The 24,414-nt window shown below is 34.8% G+C and overlaps 1 protein-coding gene across 2 annotated transcripts in view; it reads right to left on the bottom strand.

The window, feature by feature from the left end:
• Positions 1–24,414, bottom strand: part of IL1RAPL1 (interleukin 1 receptor accessory protein like 1) — a 1,365,259-nt gene that overhangs the window by 821,936 nt on the left and 518,909 nt on the right. The window lies entirely within an intron of this gene.

The raw sequence follows: 24,414 nt of genomic DNA, 5'->3' as shown, positions 1-24,414 counted from the left end.
CCATGAACCACATTGCACTATCTGCTTATCTTTTCATTTTGCTCTGAGTTCTTGACCAGCTATGAAATATAACTTTTTCTGTATAGTTTAATATGTGAGAGCGTAACTCCCAAGATGCCTTGTGAAATTCTATTTAATGCTGCACATTATTGAGAATACAATTTTAAATGGGAAAAATTAATCACAGACTTTCTGAAAATGTTTTTAGATTATGAAACCCAAGAGTGGTTATAATCAAACTTTTAATCACCCCTAGAAATTATCACTCTGTGAAAACATATTTTTGACTAAAGTATGCACTCAACTCACAAAGCCATACGTGGAAAAAAAGTTGAATTTGAAATTATTCTGTTGGCTTTTGACAGTCTGTGTCCATGATGCTATACTGTAAAATTAGCTATTCTTTGAAGCAGCCACTCTAACAACAATTTGATAATTTAATATATGTCAGGCACTCTATTAAGTGAATTAAATATATTATACCCTTTAATTCTTCCAACACCACCAAGACATAAATGCAATTATCCGCATTGTACAGATGATGTATTTCAGTTGTAAAAGGTTATGTTGTGACTTTCCAAAATCTAAACCCTCAGCCACCTTGCTTGACTCACCTCACCTAACTCATCTCTGCCTTTTTTTTTAACCATTTCAGAAATTTATTTAAAATAAATTCTTTATACATTGTTGAAAGGTCTTTCTTACTGGGTACTTCTTTGCTTGATCTAATCCCTGCCTCCCCTTCTATTCCTTGTCAAGTAATACACAGCAAAATGATGGCAGTCAAAACAAAAACCCCAGTTTCTTAAACTCCTGATGTTCTATAGCCGAAAGTAAGATGATCATGCATAGAACATCCCAAACTTGATTCCAAACAGTAAATGGTGGAAAAGGGACTAGTGAATAGACTTACTGAATCTATTCAAGCGTATTTCTCATACACATTTATCCTAACATCACTAAACTCTTTCAAAATGCAGTGTGCCTTACACCACATTCAGAATAAAATGCACCCTTATCATCTGCAGTTTCCAGGGGAATGTGTAATATAATAACGATGAACACAACAAGCAATTCATCTGGAGGCATTTGTTAAGCTTGCCATTACTTTTTCTGAGTAAAGAAAAGGCTTCAAAAATCAATCTTAAAGTCATTTACTTAGGACAGCCTTTGTGCTTTCTCCATGTGACGCTTTTAACAACTAAAATCTACAAAGCTTGCATTTCTACCAATTAACTACAGATTTTGGTAGGAGGTGGATATAATTATCAGTGTTAGAACAGCAGCCTGACTAATTTGACCTATGATTCTTAGAAATGGCGCAGAGGACCATTTTATAAAAATATGCTACTCAGCCTAAGCTGCTTTAAAAATAAGTCTGGTTTGAGAAGGCAAGAGAACACTACAGGAATTAATGTTGAAAACACTAAAAGGAGTGAAGAATAAATCTTGGTCATGTTTAGAGGCATCAGCATTACTTCCTCTTTCCCTGTCTTCTCTAATCCCTAGCTTGTCTTGTTGATAGCTAGTTTATGTATATATGACATTAGTCGTTAATTCATTTTTCCCTTCCACAAAATGCTGGGCATTAGATTCAGTTTTGTAGATGCATTAGTGAACAATACACTATTCCTGCCCAAATGTACCATTTGTGAGCAATTTATCCTATTAGCCTAATTATTATTCAGTACCAAATCCATTACCATAAATACCTTTCTATTTAATGTCACTGTAAGTTCTGTTTTATCATTACTTTCTTATTCTTTTATATGCTCTATACTTTTTTATGGAAATGATGTGTTTTTCTCCCAAGAAAAAGGTGACACATGGCTTGCCAATTACATTGACCTTCCAGTCTCAATGATTCATTTTATAAGACTAACAATTTCAAATGCCAATTCGCTGGTCCACTTACAAACCCTTGCCAGAACCTGCAGTCTTTTTGCCAATCCTTTTCACCAAGACTTCTTGTTGGATGTAGATTCTGGAGGTTGGATGCAGAGCCTTTTTTATGGCCACAGAGTGATTAGAGTAAGTAAGCTTTCACATGTTATTTAAAAACCAAAGTTGACAGTTAACTCTTTGCTAAATCTTTTCAATCAATTCACTTTTCCATAGGGAATCCTAATATAGCAAATAATTTCCTACGATAATTACTATATATTAGTGACACAGACTCTTCTGAGTATAATAGAATAGGCCAGAGGGCAGGATTTTATACATAGAGCTCTAGTACCTTCTATGCCCCTCTTTATTTTTGATGAGGGACTATTTGTAAACATCCTCTGGATCAATTATTTTCCAAGGATTGACTCAAGCATTAAATGAGGAATTTTGAAAATGCTAAATTTCGTATTTTGATCTTTTACCATGTCTTTTAAGTATATTTCCATTACTTGTGCAGTTTTACCATTAACTTTTAAATGAAAACTTCATCCCAAAAAGTGATGAAGGGAAATGTCTCAGTAATTAGGAAAGTTTAGAACAACAGTGTCCATCACAAACAAGATGCAGACCACAAATGTGAACCGCATGTATAATTTTAAGATGCTCTAGTAGCCACATTAAACTAGGTGAAAAAAAACCCTAAATTTAATTTTAATAATACGCATATTTAACACAATCTATCTAAAATATTACCATTTCAACATGTAATCAATATTAAAATTAATAATAAAGTATTTTACTGTTTGATATGAAGTCTTTGAAACGTAGTGTGTGTTCACACTAACAACATGTCTCAGTTTACTAGCCACACTTCAGGTGCTCAACAGCCACATGGGGCCAGTGGCTACCATATTGGGCAGTGCAGCTCCAGAGGAAATCTCAAAAAATTTTTAAATCCATCAGGTTTATCACTTTTAAAACACCACATTTTCTCCTTTTAACATAACATAGTTACTCTTGATTGGCATATTATAAGGAAAAAAATCATGCTATAATGACATAGCCAATAGTAATGAGCTTTCTCATGATTTTAAAATCATATCCATATACATTGCCCACAGTTTACTACAGATTTCGTCATAATGCCATTTATTAGCGGGAAGCCTTAGTCATATTTTACAGCTGAATCTTTTCATATGTATTAACTGAATATATTTTAATCATCAAATTTTATTTAATCTGTTTACAAAGTTTCAGAAGCTGGTTGAAACTTCAAGAAATCTTTCTATTCATGTTACCTGAACATAAATTCACTTTAAAATGTGCTATTTGGCCGGGTGTAATCCCAACACTTTGGGAGGCTGAGGCGGGTGGATCACTTGAGGTCAGGAGTTCAAGACCAGCCTGGCCACCATGGTGAAACCCCGACTCTACTAAAAGTACAAAAATTAGCTGGGTGTGGGGGCGGGCACTTGTAGTTCCAGCTACTTGGGAGGCTGAGGCAGGAGAATTGCTTGAAACCAGGAGGCAGAGATTGCAGTGAGCTGAGGTTGCGCCACTGCACTCCAGCCTGGGCAACAGAACAAGACTCCATCTCAAAAAATAAATAAATAAATAAATAAAACGTGCTATTCTATAATTAAAAGAAAGGAAAGCTCTTCCTGAACATGTCCTTTAGCATAACCTCGGAACTAAGAACTATTTATTTTAGAAATATAATTCCACAGCATCAAGTCAGAGTAATATCAAACACTAAGAGGCTCTGCAATCAGTAGTCTCTTACAGTGATTCAACGACATGTTTAACTTAATCTTAACACATTTTAATCCTTCCACTGTTATTAATTACTACTTCTTTTCTGCCATTGCTAATTTTGAAGTCATTGATATTGCCCAATTTTGTTAAATGAATTTTCAAAATGCTTTCCTAGGAGCCTGAAATATACAAATGTTTCCCTTTAGGCTCATGATGGGATATGGAAAAATAGCCGATTTACAGCCAGGCAAGAAGCAAAGAAAGAAGTGTGTGTGGGTGGGGTGGGGGTGGGGGTGAGTGTGTGTGTGTGTGTGTGTGTGTGTGTGTGTGTGTCAGAGAGAGAGAAAGAGAGAGAGAGATGTATACATCCCAAATAAATCAATTTCTATGAATATTTATTGTGGAATTGTTCAGAGTAATTAACTCTTACAGTTAGAAAATAATATTTCATCTAATCTATTAATACAGGTTTACATTACATGTGATGCATATTGCTCTTATCTATAAATGGAGATTTTATTATAGCGATAATCAAAGACCCATATGAGGGTGTTAATTAACTATGACTTTTTAAGAGTTTAAATAGTGATGGCCTACTTCTAAAACGTTATAGTTCTAGTTAAATTTAAAGATAAAATGTTTTCCTAATGCTGGATGAATACTCTTGCTTGTTGAATAAGAGTATTTCAGAGAATAATTACATAAAAACACAAAGATAAGTTACTTACATTAAATAATGAGTGGTGACCAACCCCTCCATCTATGTTTCTAAGGCTGATATCACTAATTTCACAGATATTTTAAAATATTAAATATCACCTAGCATAACGCCTGGCAAATATCAAGTGTTATATAACATAAATAAGTTTTTTAACTGGAAGTAATTGACTGGATATAGAAGGCAAAACAAAGCCCTTTGCGAAAATGTTCATGTTCTAATCCTGGCAACCTGTGAACATGCAAATTTACATGGTAAAAGGGACTTTGCAGACGTGATTAAGGTTAAGAATTTGAGATGAGGAGATTATTGTGGATTATCTGAGTGGTCTCAACTGAATCACATGAGTCCTTAAGGACCTAAATATCCTTAAAGGTGGAGAACCTTTTCTGTCTAGGATCAGAGGGAAATGTTCCAGGTGTTTTTTTGTTATTGTTGCTGCTGCTGTTTTGTCAATTCTTTAGGGTTTTCTGCATAGTCAATGATACTATCTGAAAACAAAGACAATTCTATTTCTTCTTTCCCTGTCTATATAGATAGTCCACAACTTACAGTGGTTTGACTTGCAATTTTTCAGCCTTATCATGTTGCAAAAGGGATACACATTCAGTACACTCCTCAACTTAAGATAGTGTTACATCTGGATAAGCACAACAATAAGTGAAAAATATGGTAAGTTGAAAAATGCACTTTTGACTTAACAATATTTTCTACTGATGACGGGTTTTTGCAGATGTAACCTTGTCATAAATCAAGGAGCATCTGTACCTTTTATTTTCTTTTTTTGTTGTTTTATTGCGTTAGCTAAGACTTCCAGTATGATGTTGAAAAGCAGTGGTGAGTGGAGTCATCCTTGTCTTGTTCCTGATCTTAGCAGGAAAGCTTGGTGTTTCTCGCCATTAACTATGACCTTAGCTGTAGGTATTTTGTAGATGTTCTTTATCGAGTTGAGGAAGTTTTCTTTTATCCCTACTTGCTGAGAGTTCTTATCATGAAAGGGTTTTGGGATGTGTCACATGCTTTTTCTGCCTCTATTGATAAGATAAAGTGATTATTCTTCTTCAGTCCATTGATATTTTAGATTACATTAATTAAGTTTTGAGTGTTGAGCCAGTTTTGCATAACTGGGATAAATCCCACTTGGCCATGATGCATGATGCTATTTATACATTATTGGATTCATTTGTAATATTTAGTTGAGGATTTTTGCATCTATGTTCTTGAGAGAAATTGGATTGCATTTTTCTTGTCAAGTAATGTCTTTGACTAATTTTGTAATTAAGGTAATGTTGGCCTCATAGAATGAGTTAAGAACTAGTTCCTCTGGTTCTAGCTTCTGGAAGACATTGTAGAGATTTGAAACAATTTTAGAAAAAAAAAACTACTCTAAAATTCATATGGAACCCAAAAAATAGCCTCAATAGCCAAAGTCATCTGAAGTGAAAAGAACAAAATCAGAGGAATCACATTACCTAACTTCAAACTATACTACAAGTCTACAGTAACCAAAACAGCATGGTACCAGTACAAAACCCAACATATAAACCAATGGAACAGAATACAGAACCCAGAAATAAAGTCACACATCTACAGCCATCTGATCTTAGACCAAATCAGCAAAAATAAGCAATGGGGAAAGGACTCCTTATTTAATCAATGGTGCTGGGATAACTGGCTAGTCATATGCAGAAGAATGAAACTGAACCCCTGTCTTTCACCATATATAAAAAATAACTCGAGATGAATTAAAGACTTAAATGTAAGTCTCTAAGCTATAATAATTCTAGCAGAAAACCTAAGAAACACCATTGCAGACATCTGCCTTGGGGAAGAATTTATGACAAAGTCCTGAAAAGCAAGTACACCAAAAACAAAAATTGACAAGTAGGACCGAACTAAACTAAAGAGCTTCTGCACAGCAAAAGAAACTATCTTGGGTAAGTCTGTGTGATTAGACTGTTAGCTTCACAAGTGAGTCTGAGTTGTTTTCTTTCCCTCTTTGGGTGGGCAGGATGGCCAGAGCGGGGTGGAATTTGTTATTTCCCTATGCCCCTGTAGAATACTAGAAGGAGCTGAAGTTGAATTATTTCAATTCCTTCCAGGTAGGTTAGGCTCTGATTAAACCCCATAAGGCTAGGGTCTGGAAAAATAGTTTCTCCTAAGGGCAGACTTTGCTAACAACAGAATTATCTTGTGTATAATTCAAAATCTGTATTTTCCCCCTTTCCTTGATGGATGCACCAGGGATTTTTCTCTGATACTCACTATTAGGACTTGGTAAGGCTCCTGAAGGTAAAACTCACAAAAGCATCAGCCCCCTACTATGATTTATGACTGGGCTGTCCTGTAGTTTTTAACTCTCAGACTTGGTCCACACTTAGCCTCCAAAGATTCGTCAATTACAGGTTTTTGTACCCTGGAACTAGTTCCCTTGGAGGTTTCTGCTCAGAAAATTGTGATTCTTTGTATCCATCAATCTGTTTCTGCAATTTTGGGGGCAGCTTTTTGCCCTGTGACCTCAGTTGTCTGACAGATCTGAGAAAAGTTGTTGATTTTCAATTTGTTCAGCTTTTTACTTGTTAAGAATTGAGTGGTAATTTCTAAGCTCCGTAACTGATGAATCTGAAACTGGAGTCCACTTAATTTGATTTTAAAAACTACCTGTCAGCTAAGTCTCTTGTAAGTGTGCCAATGAAATGATCTTTTAATTTTGAGGAATTTGGGCCCATAAGTAATTGTAAGAAAATGGTTCCCACTTTTGGAGAATTATAGACTATAGAATAAAATAAATGTAGGTATAATGTTTATGTGTTCTTTTATTATTTAAACATGTTTAAGGGTACATTTATACATCCTTACATCTATGTAAATATATGTATTTTATGTAAATATATATTTACTATATATGATACATATTTACATATATTTATGAGAACATATATTGCATTTTTTAAACTATGATCCTAAAGACTCAGTTTTGGTCGTTTTGTATAAAAATTATATTCTTATGTGTTTTCTTAAAATGTATACTCTTAAATTCTAAATACAATGCTCCATGATTCTTGGATTATACATTTTTAAAATAAGTCACTATCAACTAAAGAATTGCTTCATACATGTTAGGATATCATATATGTGTGTATAATCAAAGCAAACAGTTTCTAACATATATTGTTGCAAATCTAGGTAAACTTGTTTCAAAATCTCTTGCCCATTTTATATTTTTTGTCAAAATGAATTCATTTTTTTTAAAGTAGAAATTTCACACAAAACATAACCTCTCAAATAATGCCACTACCACCTGGGCATAATAAGCATCAATACTTGAGTATATTGTTCTAGACTATATAAACTGGTGCCTAGCTTGTTCTAACAACTTAGTAGTAAACTATAATATATATTCTTGGCTTACATGACCATTTCCTTAAGATGTCATCAGATAAGGGGAAATTTATAGATGTATTTTTATTCAGGAAAATAAATGGCTAGAGATAGGGAATTTTCTCACAACTTCTGCATCTTTGCATTTTGATTAATATAAAATCACAGTATATCCAGTTGATTACTGGGTACACAATAGAGTAAGCATGCATGGGTTAGAAATCTAGCTCTAGAACTTCCTGGCTCTGTAACCAGGAGTAAATTATTTTATCTTCTCTGTGTCCCTTTATTCACCCCATTCTGTAAAACAGGAATAACCATTGTATGTTCCACAGACGTTTATTTGAATGATTTGTACAATGATACCTATAAAACATTTTTATCAGAGCTTCGCACTTAACAATCAATAAATGTAGCTATTATTGCTATTATCAATATCTCATTGCTACATTTATGTAAGCATAGAGAGAACACATTTTAACTATTCTGTACTTATATAGAACACAAATATACATTTGCAAATATGTTATATACAGAATAAGACAAACATTTATGCAACACAAATTTCAGGCGTTAGATTAAAATTTGAAAAACCGAACACATCTTGGCATAAGAGCCCACCTTGCATTGTTGATAATATTTGAGTCAATCCGTTGTTTGAGAGTAAACCTATTAAATGTGTCATCAAATTTTTATCTTGCTAGTGAAATCACTTTCAATAGGTACTGCAATGAATGCTGAGATACAGAGCAAAATTAACGTGGACAAAACTGCTTTGGGGACTTTAAAAGTCATCAGAAACAGTCACATTTAAGTAAACAACACATGACAGACTTATGGGATCTGTATTAAGTGGCTGGTATTATGATTGGGGTTGATGAGTTTTGGAAACGAATGAAAAACAGGGCTGCTAACATTTGAGATGAGTTATAAAATGCTATATTAAGAAGACCTCTTCAGTGTACTTGCATACACGTTTCCAAGTAAGAACCTATCTTTTATCAAAATTCACCTCTCTTTGGCCTTTAAAATGGTAAATGTCAATTGTTATTAATAGCAAATTAACATTTCTCAAGTAATGTTTTATCAAAGCTTATCTTCCTACACTTGCTGTACATTTAAAAACACGTACAGAAAAGAAATCACAAAAAGTCCAAAGCTTGTGCTTTATCTGTAGAATTCCACGAAGTTGTGCTTCTTACAGATATTGCCGGAATTTTTAAATCACAGAACTTATCAATTCAGTAACTTTCAATTGCTTATTTGTCCTTCCCTCTGGTTCCTATTTTTCAAACTCTGAACACTTAGCTTTTCATTCAACAAATAAATTTAGTGTCTATTATGTATAGACAGTATGGTCGTCACATAACTTAGCTATTCTATTTTAAATCAGAAGCATCTTCTCTGAGCCTTGCTACAATCCCTTGTCACTGAATTATTAAGTCTTGTTTGCATTTCAATGTTCACTGGCACAGGATTCATTTCCATATCAAGTCCTTACAGTTTTGTTTCTGTCTCTTTCCATGGGAACTCATTATCTGCAAACGTTTCAATCACATCCTAATCACACAATTACATCTTCTTTAATTCTCATTCTCATCTTAGTGCTTCTGCATCGTTTGACACTGCTGAACACCTTGTTCTTTTTGAATCATTCTCCTCCACTGGTACCATACCACCTCCTCATTTGATAGTTATATCAGGTAATATATATGAAATATCTATCTCAGTACCACATATAGATGATATTCCACAAAAGCAGATTCTCCCTGACTTGACTTCTGTATCTCCAGTGCTGACTCTTCTTGGGCTTTCAAAATTTGAACATTTTCTTTGGGGGTATATCTCTGTCCAACATTACACAAAGCACTTTTATTTGACATCATTCACTCTCTTCCATATTGTTCTCCACTAACGACCCATATATGCTTACCACTATAACACCTATTTCCCCAGTCTTAACTTCTCTCAAGTACCCTATTGTATTTACAAGTACTCTGTTGTATGTAGACCTCTGTGCTGAGTGTATCATTGGTATATGCCATGGGCATTTCTGTATCTTTCTCCTGAAAGCAGCTCTTTTCTCTGACTTCCCTACTTGCTAATATTTCACCAATATTTCAGTAACCTTGGTTCAAAAATCTCATTCTTATTTTTGTTTTCTTCATCACTTCAAGCAAACCACTTGTTAATTTCTGTGTATTCCTCTTTCACAGTGACTTTTACTTCCTGTTCTTACTCCTTTTCTCCTTTACCACCCCTCTAGTTCAGATCATTGTACCAAGTTCCTGGGTCATAGCCTTTAATTTGTGTTTCTACTTATCATCTCCTCCTCCCTCCATTCTTTTTTGACTGCATCAGATTAATCTTCCTAAAGTATCATTTTGATCATGTCTTTCCTCAGATGAAAAATGTCCATTATCCCCCCCTTGCTATTGGACAAAGTATCAATTCTTACCCAAGCATTTTGGAAATGGTATACAAAGAGTGTGGTAAACATGTGAATACATTTAAATAAAATTAATTATATAAAACTATAGCTATAATATGTAATATTGAAGATTAAAGTATACAAAATAGAACTAAACACTGGATAATGAGAATGGGTACAATGAGAGGGAAGTTATTATTCATAAAGGTTCTTAATTTATCTGGAAAGAAAAACTAAACCATTGATTATTCTTTAATTTGCTAAATAACCCATAGTAAAATTTTAAGAGTAACATCTAAAATAATAGAAAGAGTGCACAAATTCCAAAATGGAAGAAGGAAAATTAGAGTAAGAATATAAAACTCAACCACTCAAAAAGAAGGCAGTAAAGAAGGAAAAAGAGGAGCAAAGACAAAGAAAGTCAACATCAGAAAATATAATGCTATAAATAAGTTCAAGTATAAAAGTAATTGTAATAAATAGACATGAAAATATGAGTGAACTAAAAGCCCTATATGAAAGGCAAAAGTGGTCAGACAGGATATCTGTGGAGTTACAGATTTTTTAAATCCAGCAATAGACTTTTTATAAGGGAGAGAGAGACCTATAAACACCGAGAACAGAAAACTTGAGGATACGAGCTAAAGATATGCCAGGAAAATACAAACTGAAAGAAAGCTAACATATAAATTATATAATAATATATCAGACAAAAGACTACATAACAATAAAAAGATCAATCCTCCTGGTGAATAAAATTATTCCAAACTTTAAATGAGTTCAGAAAACAGCCTCCGCATATATAGGGGAAACTAGACAGACAGAACTACAAGGTAACTAATCAAATCTGGGAGCTTAGTGGGTCATTTCAACACATGCATGTGGAAGATCCCATTAACCCAATCAACAAGCCTGATTTAATGAACCTGCAAAAATCACGTTTCCAAATGTGTACTCAACACATTCTTCTTAAGCACATATGAAACAGTTGCAGAAAGCTGTCATGCACTGTGCAATAAAACATTCTCAGAATTTTAAAAAATTGATACCATACAATATAATCAAATTAGACAGAAATAACACAGATAACCTGAAAATACATTTGAAAATTTAAAAATACAGTTCCAAATAATTCATGGGTAAAAGAAGAAATCATAATGGAAACGTAAACATAGTAGAAGTAAATGAGCAAAGTACTTGAGGTCCTTTAAGGAATAATTTTAAAAATTCGTAATATTTATAGTAGAAAGTTAACATAAATACACATAATAAACACTTAACTGGAAAAACAAATAGGCTGGACTCAGTGGCTCATGCTTCTAATCCCAGCACTTTGGGCGGTAGAGGCGGGCGAATCACAAGGTCAGGAGTTTGAGACCAGCCTGACCAACATGGTGAAACCCCATCTCTACTGAAAATACAAAAATCAGCCAGGCGTGGTGGCAGATGCCTGTAATCCCAGCTACTCGGGCGGCTGAGGCAGGAGAATTGCTTGAAATCAGAAGGCGGAGGTTGCAGTGAGCCCAGAGATCACACCACTGCACTCCAGCCTGGCCAACAAGAGTGAAACTCCGTCTCAAAAAAACAAACAAACAAACAAAAGAAAAACCAAACAAATACTAATAAAGCAGCAGAAAAAAAAAATGAGCAGAAATCAATATAGAACTTCAAAATATCCAATATTTAAAGAGACAATATTTGAAGAGACAAAATTTTAAATTACTTGAAAAATTGATCAGGACAAAAGCAAAGAAGACATCAATAAAGGGAAGAGGTGTGCATATATTCTCACAAGAGATTTAAAAGCCATGAAGAAAGTATGCCCATAAACTTGAAAGCTAAAATAAATCAAACACATTTTTTGAAACACAGAATTTATCAACACTGATCTAAGAAGAGCTGAGAAAACTGAAAAGCTCTTTAACTATTAGAAAATCAAAATTAGCGTTAAAATGTCCTCTTAAAGAAAACAGCAGCCTCAAATGGTTTTATGGGTGAGTTCTACTATACTTTTGAAAAACAGATGATTCCAAACTCATAAGAAATTCTTAGGAAACAGAAAATGGGAAAATTTCAACTCCAAAATGAAGCTAGAATAATCTTGATACCAAAACTAAGTAGCACAGAACAGTATAAGAACAGAAAATCATAAACTAATATTATACTTGTGAACATAAATGGAAAATTCTAAAGAAGATATTGGCAAACAGAATCACGCAATGTATTAAAGAAGATATAATGCATTACAAAAAAACTAGAGCAAACTATATATGATGATGAAATGTCAAAATAATTCCCTCTAAAATAAGGAACAAATCAAAGATGCCTATCACTACTTTTCAGTTAGACAAGCAAATAAAAGATAAAAATTAGAAGAGAAATAAAAACTTATCATTATTCATATATAATATGATCATCTGCATACAAACCCCCTCCAAAAGTTCTGAACACAAATTATTGGAATTAATAACAAACCAAACCAAGATGTCACGATACAAAATTTACATACAAAAATCAATTTCATGTCTATGTACTGGCAGACATGAAAGGGAAGTTTAGAAAAGACAGGTTATAATAGTAGCAAAAAAGCAGAATCTCTAGGAATAAATCCAACAAAAGTGATATAAGACCTTTTGAATAAGACTGTAAAGTATATTGAAAGACATTTCAGACCATGTAAGTAAACAGAGAGGTACACTGCTAATGGGTAAGTAGCCTCATTATGTAAATATATTATTTCCAGACTGCCCTGTAGATTCAGAGCTTCCCAATTCAAACAGTGACTTTTTTCTTTGTGATACTTGAAAAGGGACAAAGAATAGCTGAGACACACTTGAAGAAGATCAATAAAGAGGAGGGGCTAGCCCTACCAGAAAAAGACCAGTGCATATACGAAAACTTGATATAATTGAGACAGCTAGCTAAACACCCCAAATTCATATTATCCCACACTGTAGATAGAGATGCTTCTGAGAAGCTGCTTTCCATCAGGGAACATTTCCCAGCAATCTTTTCATTTACATAGGGCTAAATGACTAGTTTTCACCAATGGATTATGAACGGTTGTGATATAATCACTTGCTAAACAAGGTGTTTAAGAAGTTGACATGCTGACTGGGCACGGTGGCTCACGCCTGTAATCCCAGCACTTTGGGAGGCCGAGGTGGGAGGTTCACGAGGTCAGGAGTTCGAGACCAGCCTGGCCAACATGGTGAAACCCCGTCTCTACTAAAAATACAAAAAACTAGCTGGGCATGGTGGCAGCGTGGTGGCACACGCTTGTAATCGTAGCTACTCAGGAGACTGAGGCCCAGAGAACTGCTTGAACCTGGGGGGCGGAGGTTGCAGTGAGCTGAGATCTCGCCACTGCCCTCCAGCCTGGGGAACAGAGCAAGACTCCACCTCAGAAAAAAAAAAACAAAAACAAAAACCAAAGTTGACATGCCTTCTCTACCCTTTCTTCTTCCATCTGCCAGCTGGCTGCAGTAGACTATAATGTCCTAGTGAATGGTCAGACATGAAAGAGAAGGACCTTGGGTCATTAAATAAGCAAGTGGAGGAAAGCATTGACTAAAACCAGTCACACTGTATTGGGTCACTGACATTTGGCGAATATTTATTATAGCAGCTGGTTCTATTCTAATACATGTGATACAGGACCAGGGTAGTTACTGCAGTTCAGTAGGGAAAGAATAGACTCTTCAATATGCAGTGATGGAAAACCTGACTGTTCCTATTGAAAAAAAAAAAAAGAAATCAAATCACTCACACCATTCAAAGACTCAATTCCTGGTAGATTATAAAGATAAACAGAAAATGTATTAACATTACAGAAGAAAATATTGGAGAATATTTGTATGATCTTAGGGTAGGAAATAATCCTTTAAATGAGACTCAAATCACTAACCGTTAAGGCAAATATTAACAATAAATTTGATAATATTTAAAATTAAGAACTTCTAATCTTCAAATTATACTATTAATAAAGTGAAAATATGGCCAGGTGCCATGGTTCACACCTATAATCCCATCACTTTGGGAGGCCGAGGCAGGCGGATCACTTTGAGGAGTTCTAGACCAGCCTGGACAACATGGTGAAACCCCATCTCTACTAAAAATACAAAAATTAGCCGGGCGTGGTGGTGCCTGCCTGTAGTCCCAGCTACTCGGGGGGCAGAGGTGAGAGAATCGCTTGAACCTGAGAGATGGAGGTTGCAGTAAGCCAAGATGGCGCCACTGTACTCCAGCCTGGGTGACAGAGTGAGACTCCATCTCAAAAAAAAAAAAAAAAAGAAAAGAAAAGTGAAAATACAACCTACAAACAGGGAGAAAATATTTAACAATATAAAAGCTGACGAAAATTATAATACAGAACAGGAGGGACAGATAGTTACCTCTTATAAAATGATGTGCAACATCACTATCAGGGAAATGTAAATTCAATGAGATAGTATTTTATGAAGGCTTTAGAACAATATTAAGGATCGAGGAAAGTGTAGAAACTTTGACACAATGACATCTTAGCGTTATTTGCGAATCATTTTGGAAAATAATATGGCATCACCTTGAAGTTTGACTGCATTTATCTAATAACCCAACAGTCTCATCCCTAGTCACTGGCCCTGAAGAAATTCTTGCTCATGTGCACCAGGAGACGTATACAGGAATTTTCATAAGACGATTGCTTGTCAGTGCAAAAGTTGAGATCAAGCCATCCACCATCAACAAGAACGTAAGTAAAAAGCACCATATGTTTATATCATACAATACTAAATAGCAGTCAAAACAATGGAACTACCAGTGTACTCATCAGTGTGGAGGCACCTCGGAGAAAACGTGGAATTATAAACGAGTCAGAAAAGATTATATGCATTATCACATTTATATCGAGTTCAAAAACACACCCAAACTAACAATATATTATTTAGGAACACGTATGTATTTAGTGAAACAGTTTTTTTAAAGGAAGAGAATGACGAATACAAAATTCAGAAGCGCAGTTATCTTTGCGAGATAGGGAAAAGATGAACATTTGGTGGAGACACATGGGGGTTCATAACATCGGTACTATTCTGTAAGGTAGGTGGTGTTTACACAGGTGTTCATTTTATTATTCTTTGTATCATATATGCATATATATTCTTTTATATATATGATTATATAATAAAAAATTTTTAAAGTGAGTTACAAAAGAATCTTTCAAACAAAATACCTTTTTTTTCAAAATTTATATCTACCTATAGGAAACATATGAAAAAGATATAATCCCAAATGCTAATAGTGGTTATCTATGGGATGCAGGAGGATTTTTATTTTGTAAAAATCAGAAGAAATACAATCCAATGCCACTCTCCTTACTAAATGAAACCAGTATCAGCTGAGGCTGTTGGAATCCTGGCAAGAGATAACAGAAGAAGGTATAACTTGAATAGCAATGAAAGAAACTTAAGTTTTTGGCAAAGAGTTTCAGCGTCTCACAGAAACTACACAATAATGTCCCATATGTGCGTTACATTCCGCAGCACTCAAAAAATTAGAACTGTTTGTTAAATCACCCCCGGAAAAACTCGTTTTGAAGTACGTGAAGCTCCAAGTCAGCTCAGCATTACAATTTTCGCAATATTAAATCAAGGCCAACTTGATTTGGCACCTTTGAAAGAACAGACACTAGGAAAATGTCTCGAAACCACCTTACAATACGTAAACCTAATCCCAGTCTTTGCAGCATTTTAGTGCAATGCTCTCTGAGGACCTGCTGCATAAAAACCGGCTTATCAATGTTTAACAGACTTCAGTACAATGTTGAATATAGGATTACAAACAAACAGAATCACATGAGGTAAAATCGTTAAATTCCAGACCATTGGCAGCTAATTGAGGAGAAGGAAACGGGAGGAGATAATTTCTATATTCGAACCAGTAAAAGTAAAAATAAAGACCCTTTAAAAATCAGAACATATATATAGGATTTATGTCACATTTTTCTTTAACCTCATTTTAGAAAGGGATTCAAGAAAATGGCTTACTGATATAAAGGAGAACATGGGAGGACTTGATAATTACATAAAGAAAGGCAGCAATGTTAAGTACCTTTTTGTTGTTGTTGTTCAGGCTTAAATTCATATTTAAAAAATTTTACCAAAGGCTTTTTTAAACAAAAGACTTCTGGTAATACAGCTGAAGAGCACAATGTGTAAGATAAGTGCCTTGAGGCTTAAAAAGTTGCTTAAAGGTACATCTTAGACAAAATGGGATATTCTTATTCTAGTTCCATGAAACGTTAAAAGGATAAAAGGCAGACCTTCCAGTAAAACTCTCTTTTATATTTCTTTTCACTGTAATCTAATATTGGAAATTATTTTTCCTTCTCATTGAAGCAAACTGAACTGCAGTTTTCCCCAAGCCAGTGTTTCAAAATATCATTTAACTTTCTCACTTAAAATGACATTGGAGGAGACTTTTTGACAGTGAGAGATAAACTAAAAGAATATCATTGAACTTAGATATTCTTTTGAAAATTTGAAAATAAATCAATCCGAGTACAAACTAGCACTATATACTCAATGTCCACAACTCCAGCAGCCCCATAAAGGTTAATATGCAAGAGACAGCAGTGCTCTGTCCTCTACCCACAGGCTAGAATTGGTTGATTCAAAGCCCATCGGTCAAGAATTATATCAAGACCTTTGATGTTTCTTACCACAAAATCAGGCGTCCTAAAATAATTTAATATTACTAAAAAATAAAATAAGGGAGACTTAAATATAGCTACCAATATTTTATTTAATGATATAACTTTACATTAGAAAAACTGAAAAAAGAAAAAACAAGTGTTTGGATGGTTTGAGTCATTTCCCTTGAGCTACCCCAAGCTTAATCTTCATGTTTTATAGGTGGGTTTTATTTTCTACAAAAAAAAAAAGAACAGGTACTCTCTGAAATGACAAAAATTTATTTTTCCTCAATAACCTATCTTCTTTAAAAGGGGAGAAGAAAAACAAGTCAATTTTCAAAAAGCCTGACTCTGTCCTTTTTAACTCTATGATACACTCAAAATACAATTATTTCCTTTTTTTGAATATGTTCTTTTGTGAACTAATACAAATATAACTCTCTCCTCCTATGTTTTTCAAATCTTTTGTTTTAAACTAAATGCAATTCATTGTATACATGCTTTAGTTTGCATATTATATTTTTTTCCCTGCTGATTGGGAAACACATTCACAAAACGCAAAATATGATCTAAGAATGAAAAAAAAAAAGATGTCTTACTCTGGAAAACTGGTCTATTATTTCTAATTTCTGAAGTTTGAAATGCATTTTTTCATGAATCTTCATTGAATCACATTGCATAATGTTTGCTTGTGTTATTTTCTCTTCAGCGTCATTGAAGCTCAACATATGTATGCCCTATGACTCAGTAATTCCTTTCTTAGATATATATCAAGCCGAATTGTATGTTTGTATTTACTCAAAGACGTATACTAAATGCTCATATACAAAAATGCTCATTGTATAGGCTGGGCGTGGTGGCTCACTCCTGTAATCCCAGCACTTTGGGAGGCTGAGGCAGGCAGATCACCTGAGGTCTGGAGTTCGAGACCAGCCTGACCAACATGGAGAAACCCCATCTCTACTAAAAATACAAAATTAGCCGGGCATGGTGGCGCATGCCTGTAATCCCAGCTACTCAGGAGGCTAAGGCAGGAGAATCGCTTGAACCTGGGAGGCGGAGGTTGCAGTGAGCCGAGATCATGCCATTGCATTCCACCCTGGGCAAGAAGAGTGAAACTCCGTCTCAAACAAACAAACAAACAAACAAACAAAAACAAAATGCTCATTGTAACATTATTTGTAATAGCCATAAACTGGAAACTCCTCAAGCAGTAGAACAGACATATAAATTGGTGCATATTTCTGACACTGTAACACTATACAGTAATGAGAATGAACTATCTACAACTACAAGCCACAGTGTGAGTAAATCTCACAAGCATAATGTTGAAGAAAAGAAGCCTGACACAAAGGAGTATATCATGCATAATCGCATTTATAAAAGGTACAAAAATAGGAAAAATAACTTACATTGTCAGAACTCTGAACAGTGATTGCCTTTGGAGAGTGAGAACCAAAACAGAATAAAGAGGGAGTTTCTGGGGATCCTGGTAACATTCTGTTTATTGAGCTACCTATGTGCTAGTTCTCCAGGTATGTGCCATTTATAAAGAAACAGGGAGCTGTCCACCTATCATACATGCACCTTTCCAACCACAGCAACACCTACCCCAGACTTCTGTTAAGTAAAGAGTAGTCATCTTCATGGTCTAAACTTCCAAAAATTGACTATTACGTAAAGCCAAATGCATCCTGATGGATATGTGCTCTCTCTGAAGGATCCAAGTATTGAACCAACGACCAGCATTTTAGCAGTAAACGTAACATTGTGTAATAAATTCAGACTGATGCTGAATGTAAGTGGATCAGGTAAAATAGACAAAAAAAGTCTCTTGAGTAAGTCTGATATATTTTCAAATAGACTAGGAAGAACCTTCCTTCTGTGGATCCTTTAAAAAGGGAAAGAGAATCTTGTAATGTTTCTTTGTTTTTGATTTTTTTTTTTTTTAATGGGCAAAGGTTCAAGCTTGCTGCTGTTGTTCTTTTTAAAGCACTTACTGCTAAATTCTACTGAAACCTCTTTTGGATGGAAATGTTTTCTTTCTTTTCCTACTGATAACTATAAATTGAGTTGAAATGTCCCAATAAGGCAGGAAAAGTCTCTCAAATGCAAAGTGTTTTCAATGCAGATATCAGGAGGAACATATGCCAAATCAAACAGCATCATAAAAGCCTGAATTCAGTAAGAACATTCCAATTTGAAAAGTTTATTTTTAAAAATGTTCTCAAGCCAAATGTAAGTTTGCATACATTAAACGCTTTCAGCTATAAAGAGAAAGGGTTTTGTAATTCCAATGAGTGAGCTCTTACAGCCAACAGAGAACAAATAATAATTTGAGATTCAAACAGTTGCAAAGATCCTAACTTCTTGGTAAGTATTTCAGATCACTGAAAACGATTACCTAGTACTATGGAAGAAAAAAAGTACTTACTCTTAAATAAGATGAAGAAAAATTCGTTTAGAACTTAACTTGAATAACTAGATTTTACATAAAAGAATATATCATGAGCATTTAGTTTTTGCTCAAGAATAGAAAAAGAGGTCATCTTTATACATGTTTGAACATGAACTGAGATACTGAGTTACAACTATTTTATGGGGCCCATTTCCCCTCAGTAAGCAAAAGAGAATGTAGGTATAAGAGTTGAACAGTGGCACATATGTGTTTCAAACAAACAAAAAATCAAAGAAAAGATATTGCAAGAGAAACAAGAAAATATAAAATAAAAAATCTGTACAAATATAAAGTATCAATTATTACTGATTTATAATTTTTGGTATATTTTGAAGAACATGGTATATTGGAAAAACACAGAACTAAGAATAATGACCTTTTCTCTCAACCTAGATTATGCTCAAATTTCCACTCTGCTACCAAGTAGTATAACAACATCATGCTACATACATACAGAGGGAAATATTATTAGGTCTATTATTTTTAATTTCTGAAGTTTGAAATTGTATTTTTTTCATGAATCTTCATTGAATCACATTGTATGATGTTTGGATGTGTTATTTTTCTCACAAGTCAAGAAAATATCCTTACCTCACTCCATCTCAATTTTATTCCAAATATTTTTCCAGAATATTTTAGAAAAAATATTTTTTTTTTTTTTTAGAATCCCACTGAGTCCTTGTAGAACAGGATGTAAAGCCAAAAGAAAAGGAAAGAATGAATCCCTGTTGCCCTTAAGAATCTTTCATAGCAAGGTATGTGTGTTTGGCAAAGGGGTGATGGAAAGGGAGAATGAAAGGTTGGTCGGTTACAGCTCAAGACTTCCAAAACACCAGAGGCTATCCCAATAGAAACGTAGAATCATTCCTCCTCAAAAGCTTGTGACCCCCTTGAGAACATGCCCTAAATTTTCTTGATCTCTATAAATCCTATCTTTCACAAAAGTTCTCACACATATTCTATGCTCAAAAAGTATTTGCCAGATGAATCAATGAATGAAGCAAGGAATCAGTAAAAACATATTGACAATGAGGAAAGAATGGAAAGAAAAAATTAGCATAGTGTCAGTTTAGTTCAAGTCAAGTTGATGGAAGAATTATATTTTGCCTTGAGGATTAATGAAACATATTCTAGGTAGAAGGTATTTCCTTCAAAATAGAATAAGGAAGATTTTTTGGAGAAGACTTTCATAAATGTGAGGCTGTAAGGGTGTGGAAAGTGAAAGATCCCCCTGCAGCAGGTACAGCCCATTGATGGCTTTCTGGATGAAACAGAGCCATGGAAGATTACTAACCCTGGGGTGGGAAGCTTATAACAGCACTATGAATGGATGGGTTGGAGGACAAATGGCCAGAGATGAAGAGAGCAGGGAAGAATTTCCTGAGATTACACATTTACAATTGACAAGCACTTGTTCTGTGGTGAATGAGATTGAGATGGTGATGACTGAGCTGTCCCAGAAACATTGCAAAGATGCTGCAAAACAGGGCAACAAAATTATGGAGGTTAAAAAAGAAGCAAGATCTCTCCAACATTGCAAAGGAGAAAGATTTGTATTTATCCTTTGCACATTTTAATTTCTGGCAACTTCTGTGATTATCTGTAGCAGCAGAAACACCTATGAGTATTTGCTATGAGCAGTTGTTTTCAGGGTCTGTTCTAGAGACAATTTTTTTCCTAGCACCATAGCAATGCTGCCAAAATAAATTATCTGTGTAAAGTTTCATTCCTTACTTCTAACACTTTAGTGGCAAAATACTGGGTAAGAGGGATCATCATATTTAAATATACATGAATTTCATTTTGTTTTAAAAGGTTTGATATGCTTCATTTAAAGGGTTTCATATTGACTTTTTTCTTTGGTTCATTGACTGGCTGCTGACTGATTAATGAGTACTATAGTAGATATTATGAATCAATTACCCCAAAGCCATTCAATTCCAATGTCTTCCTTTATATAGAGAATAGAAAACTAAAATACTTACCATCCTAGACTTTCCCGCGGCCAGGGGTAGCTACCTAGCCAGGTTTTTGCCAAGATGATGGAAGCAGAAATCTTTTCATAGGAAAACCAGGAAGGATTTTTTAGCATGGATAGACTCAGATAGCATTTCCCATCATTCCCAGGTTTTGGTATTTCCCCTTATGCCCTTCTCCCCCATATCTTCCTGAAATATGAATGTAATATCCAGCTTACTGCAGCCATTCTGTGAACATGAGGATGAAACTTACAAATTAAAAGATAGTGGGGCAGAAAAATGAAAGAAACCTTAATACTTAGTGGCACATCAGTTCTCATATGCCTGCCTTTAGATTTTTTTTTAATTTTTTTTGTGGGTTCATAGTAGGTGTATATTTTTATGGGGTACATGAGACGTATTGATACAGGCATGTAATACCTGACAATCACATCATAGTAAATGAGATATCTATCACCTCAAGCATTTATCCTTTGTGTTAGAAGCAATCCAATTATATTCTTTTAGTTATTTTTAAATGTACAATAAATTATTGCTTAGTGTAGTCAACCTGTTGTGTTATCAAATACTAGATCTTATTCATTCGATTTAACTAAATTTTGTACCCATTAACCAGTCCCACTCCCCCTCCCAATTTACCCTTTCTCATATCTGGTAACCATCATTCTACTCTCTATCTCCCTGAGTTCAATTGTTTTAATTTTTAGCTCCCACAAATAGGTGAGAACATGCAATGTTTATATTTCTGTGCCTGGCTTATTTCACTTAACATAATTACCTCCAGTTACATCTATGTTGTTGCAAAAGATAGGATCTCATTCTTTTTATGGCTGAATAGTACTCCATTGTGTCTATGTACCACATTTTCTTTATTCAGTCATCTGTTGATGAACACAGGTTGCTTCCAAATCTTTGCCATTGTGAGTAGTGCAGTAATCAAACACGAGAGTGCAGATATCACTTCAATATACTGATTTCCTTTCTTTTGGGTATATACCTTGCAGTGGGCTGGCAAGATCATATGGTAGTTCTATTTTTAGTTTTTCGAGGAACCACAAAACTATTCTCCATAGTGGTTGTACTAATTTACATTCCCACAAACAGTGTACAAGGGTTCCCTTTTCCCCACATCCTAATCAGCATTTGTTATTGCCTGTCTTTTGGATAAAACCCATTTTAACTGGGGTGGGATGATATCTCATTGTAGTTTTGATTTGCATTTCTCTGATGATCAGTGATGTTGAGCACCTTTTCATAGACCTATTTACCATTTACTTGTCTTCTTTTGAGAAGTGTCTATTCAGATCTTTTGCCCATTTTAAAATTTGATTATTAATTTTTTCCTATAGAATTGTTGGAGCTCCTTGTATATTCTGGTTATTAACGCCTTGTCAGATGGATAGTTGGCTAATATTTTCTTTCATTCTTGGGGCTGTGTCTTCTCTTTTCTGAATGTATCCTTTGTTGTGCAGAAGCTTTTTAACTTGATGTGATCCCACTTGTCTATTTTTGCTTTGGTTGCCTGTGCTTGTGGGATATTACTCTAAAAATCTTTGCCCAGTCCAATGTCCTAGAGAGTTTCCCCAGTGTTTTCTTCTGGTAGTTTCATAGTTTCAGGTCTTAGACTTAAGTCTTTAATCCATTTTGATTTTGCTTTTGTAAATGGTCAAGATAGAGGTCTAGATTCATTCTTCTGCATATGGATATCCAGTTTGCCCACCACCACTTATTGAAGAGATGGTTTTTCACTCAATGTATGTTCTTGGCACCTTTGTGGAAGATAAGTTCACTGTAGATGTATAGATTTGTTTCTGGGTTCTCTATGCTCTTTCATTGGTCTATGTTTCTATTTCTAGGCCAGTACCATGCTGTTTTGATTACAGTGGCCTGTAGTATAACGTGGGCTCGGTAATGTGCTTCTTCCAGGTTTATTCTTTTCACTCAGGATAGCTTTGGCTATTCTGGGTATTTTTTGGTTCCATATAAATTGTTGGATTGCTTTTTCTATTTCTGTGAAGAATGTTGTTGGTATTTTGATAGGAATTGCATTGAATCTGTAGATTGCTTTGGATAGTGTGGATATTTTAACAATATTGATTCTTCCAATCCATGAACATGGAATATCTTTCCATTTTTTGTGTCTTCATCAATTTCTTTATTCAACGTTTTATAGTTTTTATTGTAGAGACCTTTTTCTTCTTTGGTTAATTCCTAGGTATTTTATTTTATTTGTAGCTATTGTAAATGGGATTACTTTCTTGACTTCTTTTTTCAGATTATTCATTGTTGGCATATAGAAATGCTACCGATTTTTGTATGTTGATTTCGTAACCTGCAACTTTACTGAATTTATCAGTTCTAATATTTTTTTTGTGGAGTCATTAGTGTTTTCCAAATATAAGATCATATCATCTGCAAACAAGGACAATTTTACTTTTTTTTTTTTTTTTTTGAGATGGAGTTTTGCTTTTGTTGCCCAGGCTGGAGTGCAAAGGCATGATCTTGGCTCACTGCAACCTCTGCCTCCTGGGTTCAAGTGATTCTCCTGCCTCCGCCTCCTGAGTAGCTGGGATCACAGGCATGAGCCACCATGCCCAGCTAATTTTGTATTTTTAGTAGAGACAGGGTTTCTCCATGTTGGTCAGGCTGGTCTCGAACTCCTGACCTCAGGTGATCCACCCACCTCAGCCTCCCAAAGTGGTGGGATTATAGGCGTGAGCCACCGTGCCTGGCCAGTTTAACTTCTTTCTTTCCAAATTGGATACTTTTTATTTCTTCCTCTTGTCTGACTCCTCTAGCTAGGACTTCCAGTACTACATTGAATAGCAGTGGTGAAAGTGGGCATCTTTGTCACGTTCCAGATCTTAGAGGAAAGGCTTTCAATTTTTTCTATTCACTATGATACTAGCTGTGGGTTTGTCATCCATGGCTTTCATTGTGTTGAAGTATGTTCCATCTGTACCCAGTTTTTTTAAGGGTTTTTTTTTAATCATGAAGGGATGTTGAATTTTATCAAATGCTTTTGAGCATCAATTGAAATGATCCTATGTTTTTTTCCTTCATTCGGTTGATATGATTTACCACACTGATTGATTTGCCTATGTTGAACCATCCTCACGTCCCTGGGATAAA

This window comes from Pan troglodytes, chromosome X (genome assembly GCF_028858775.2).
Source record: "Pan troglodytes isolate AG18354 chromosome X, NHGRI_mPanTro3-v2.0_pri, whole genome shotgun sequence".
In the NCBI taxonomy this organism is placed as follows: Eukaryota; Metazoa; Chordata; class Mammalia; order Primates; family Hominidae; genus Pan; species Pan troglodytes.
Note: the sequence above shows the minus strand (reverse complement) of the source record. Positions and strands in the feature narration are given on the sequence as shown.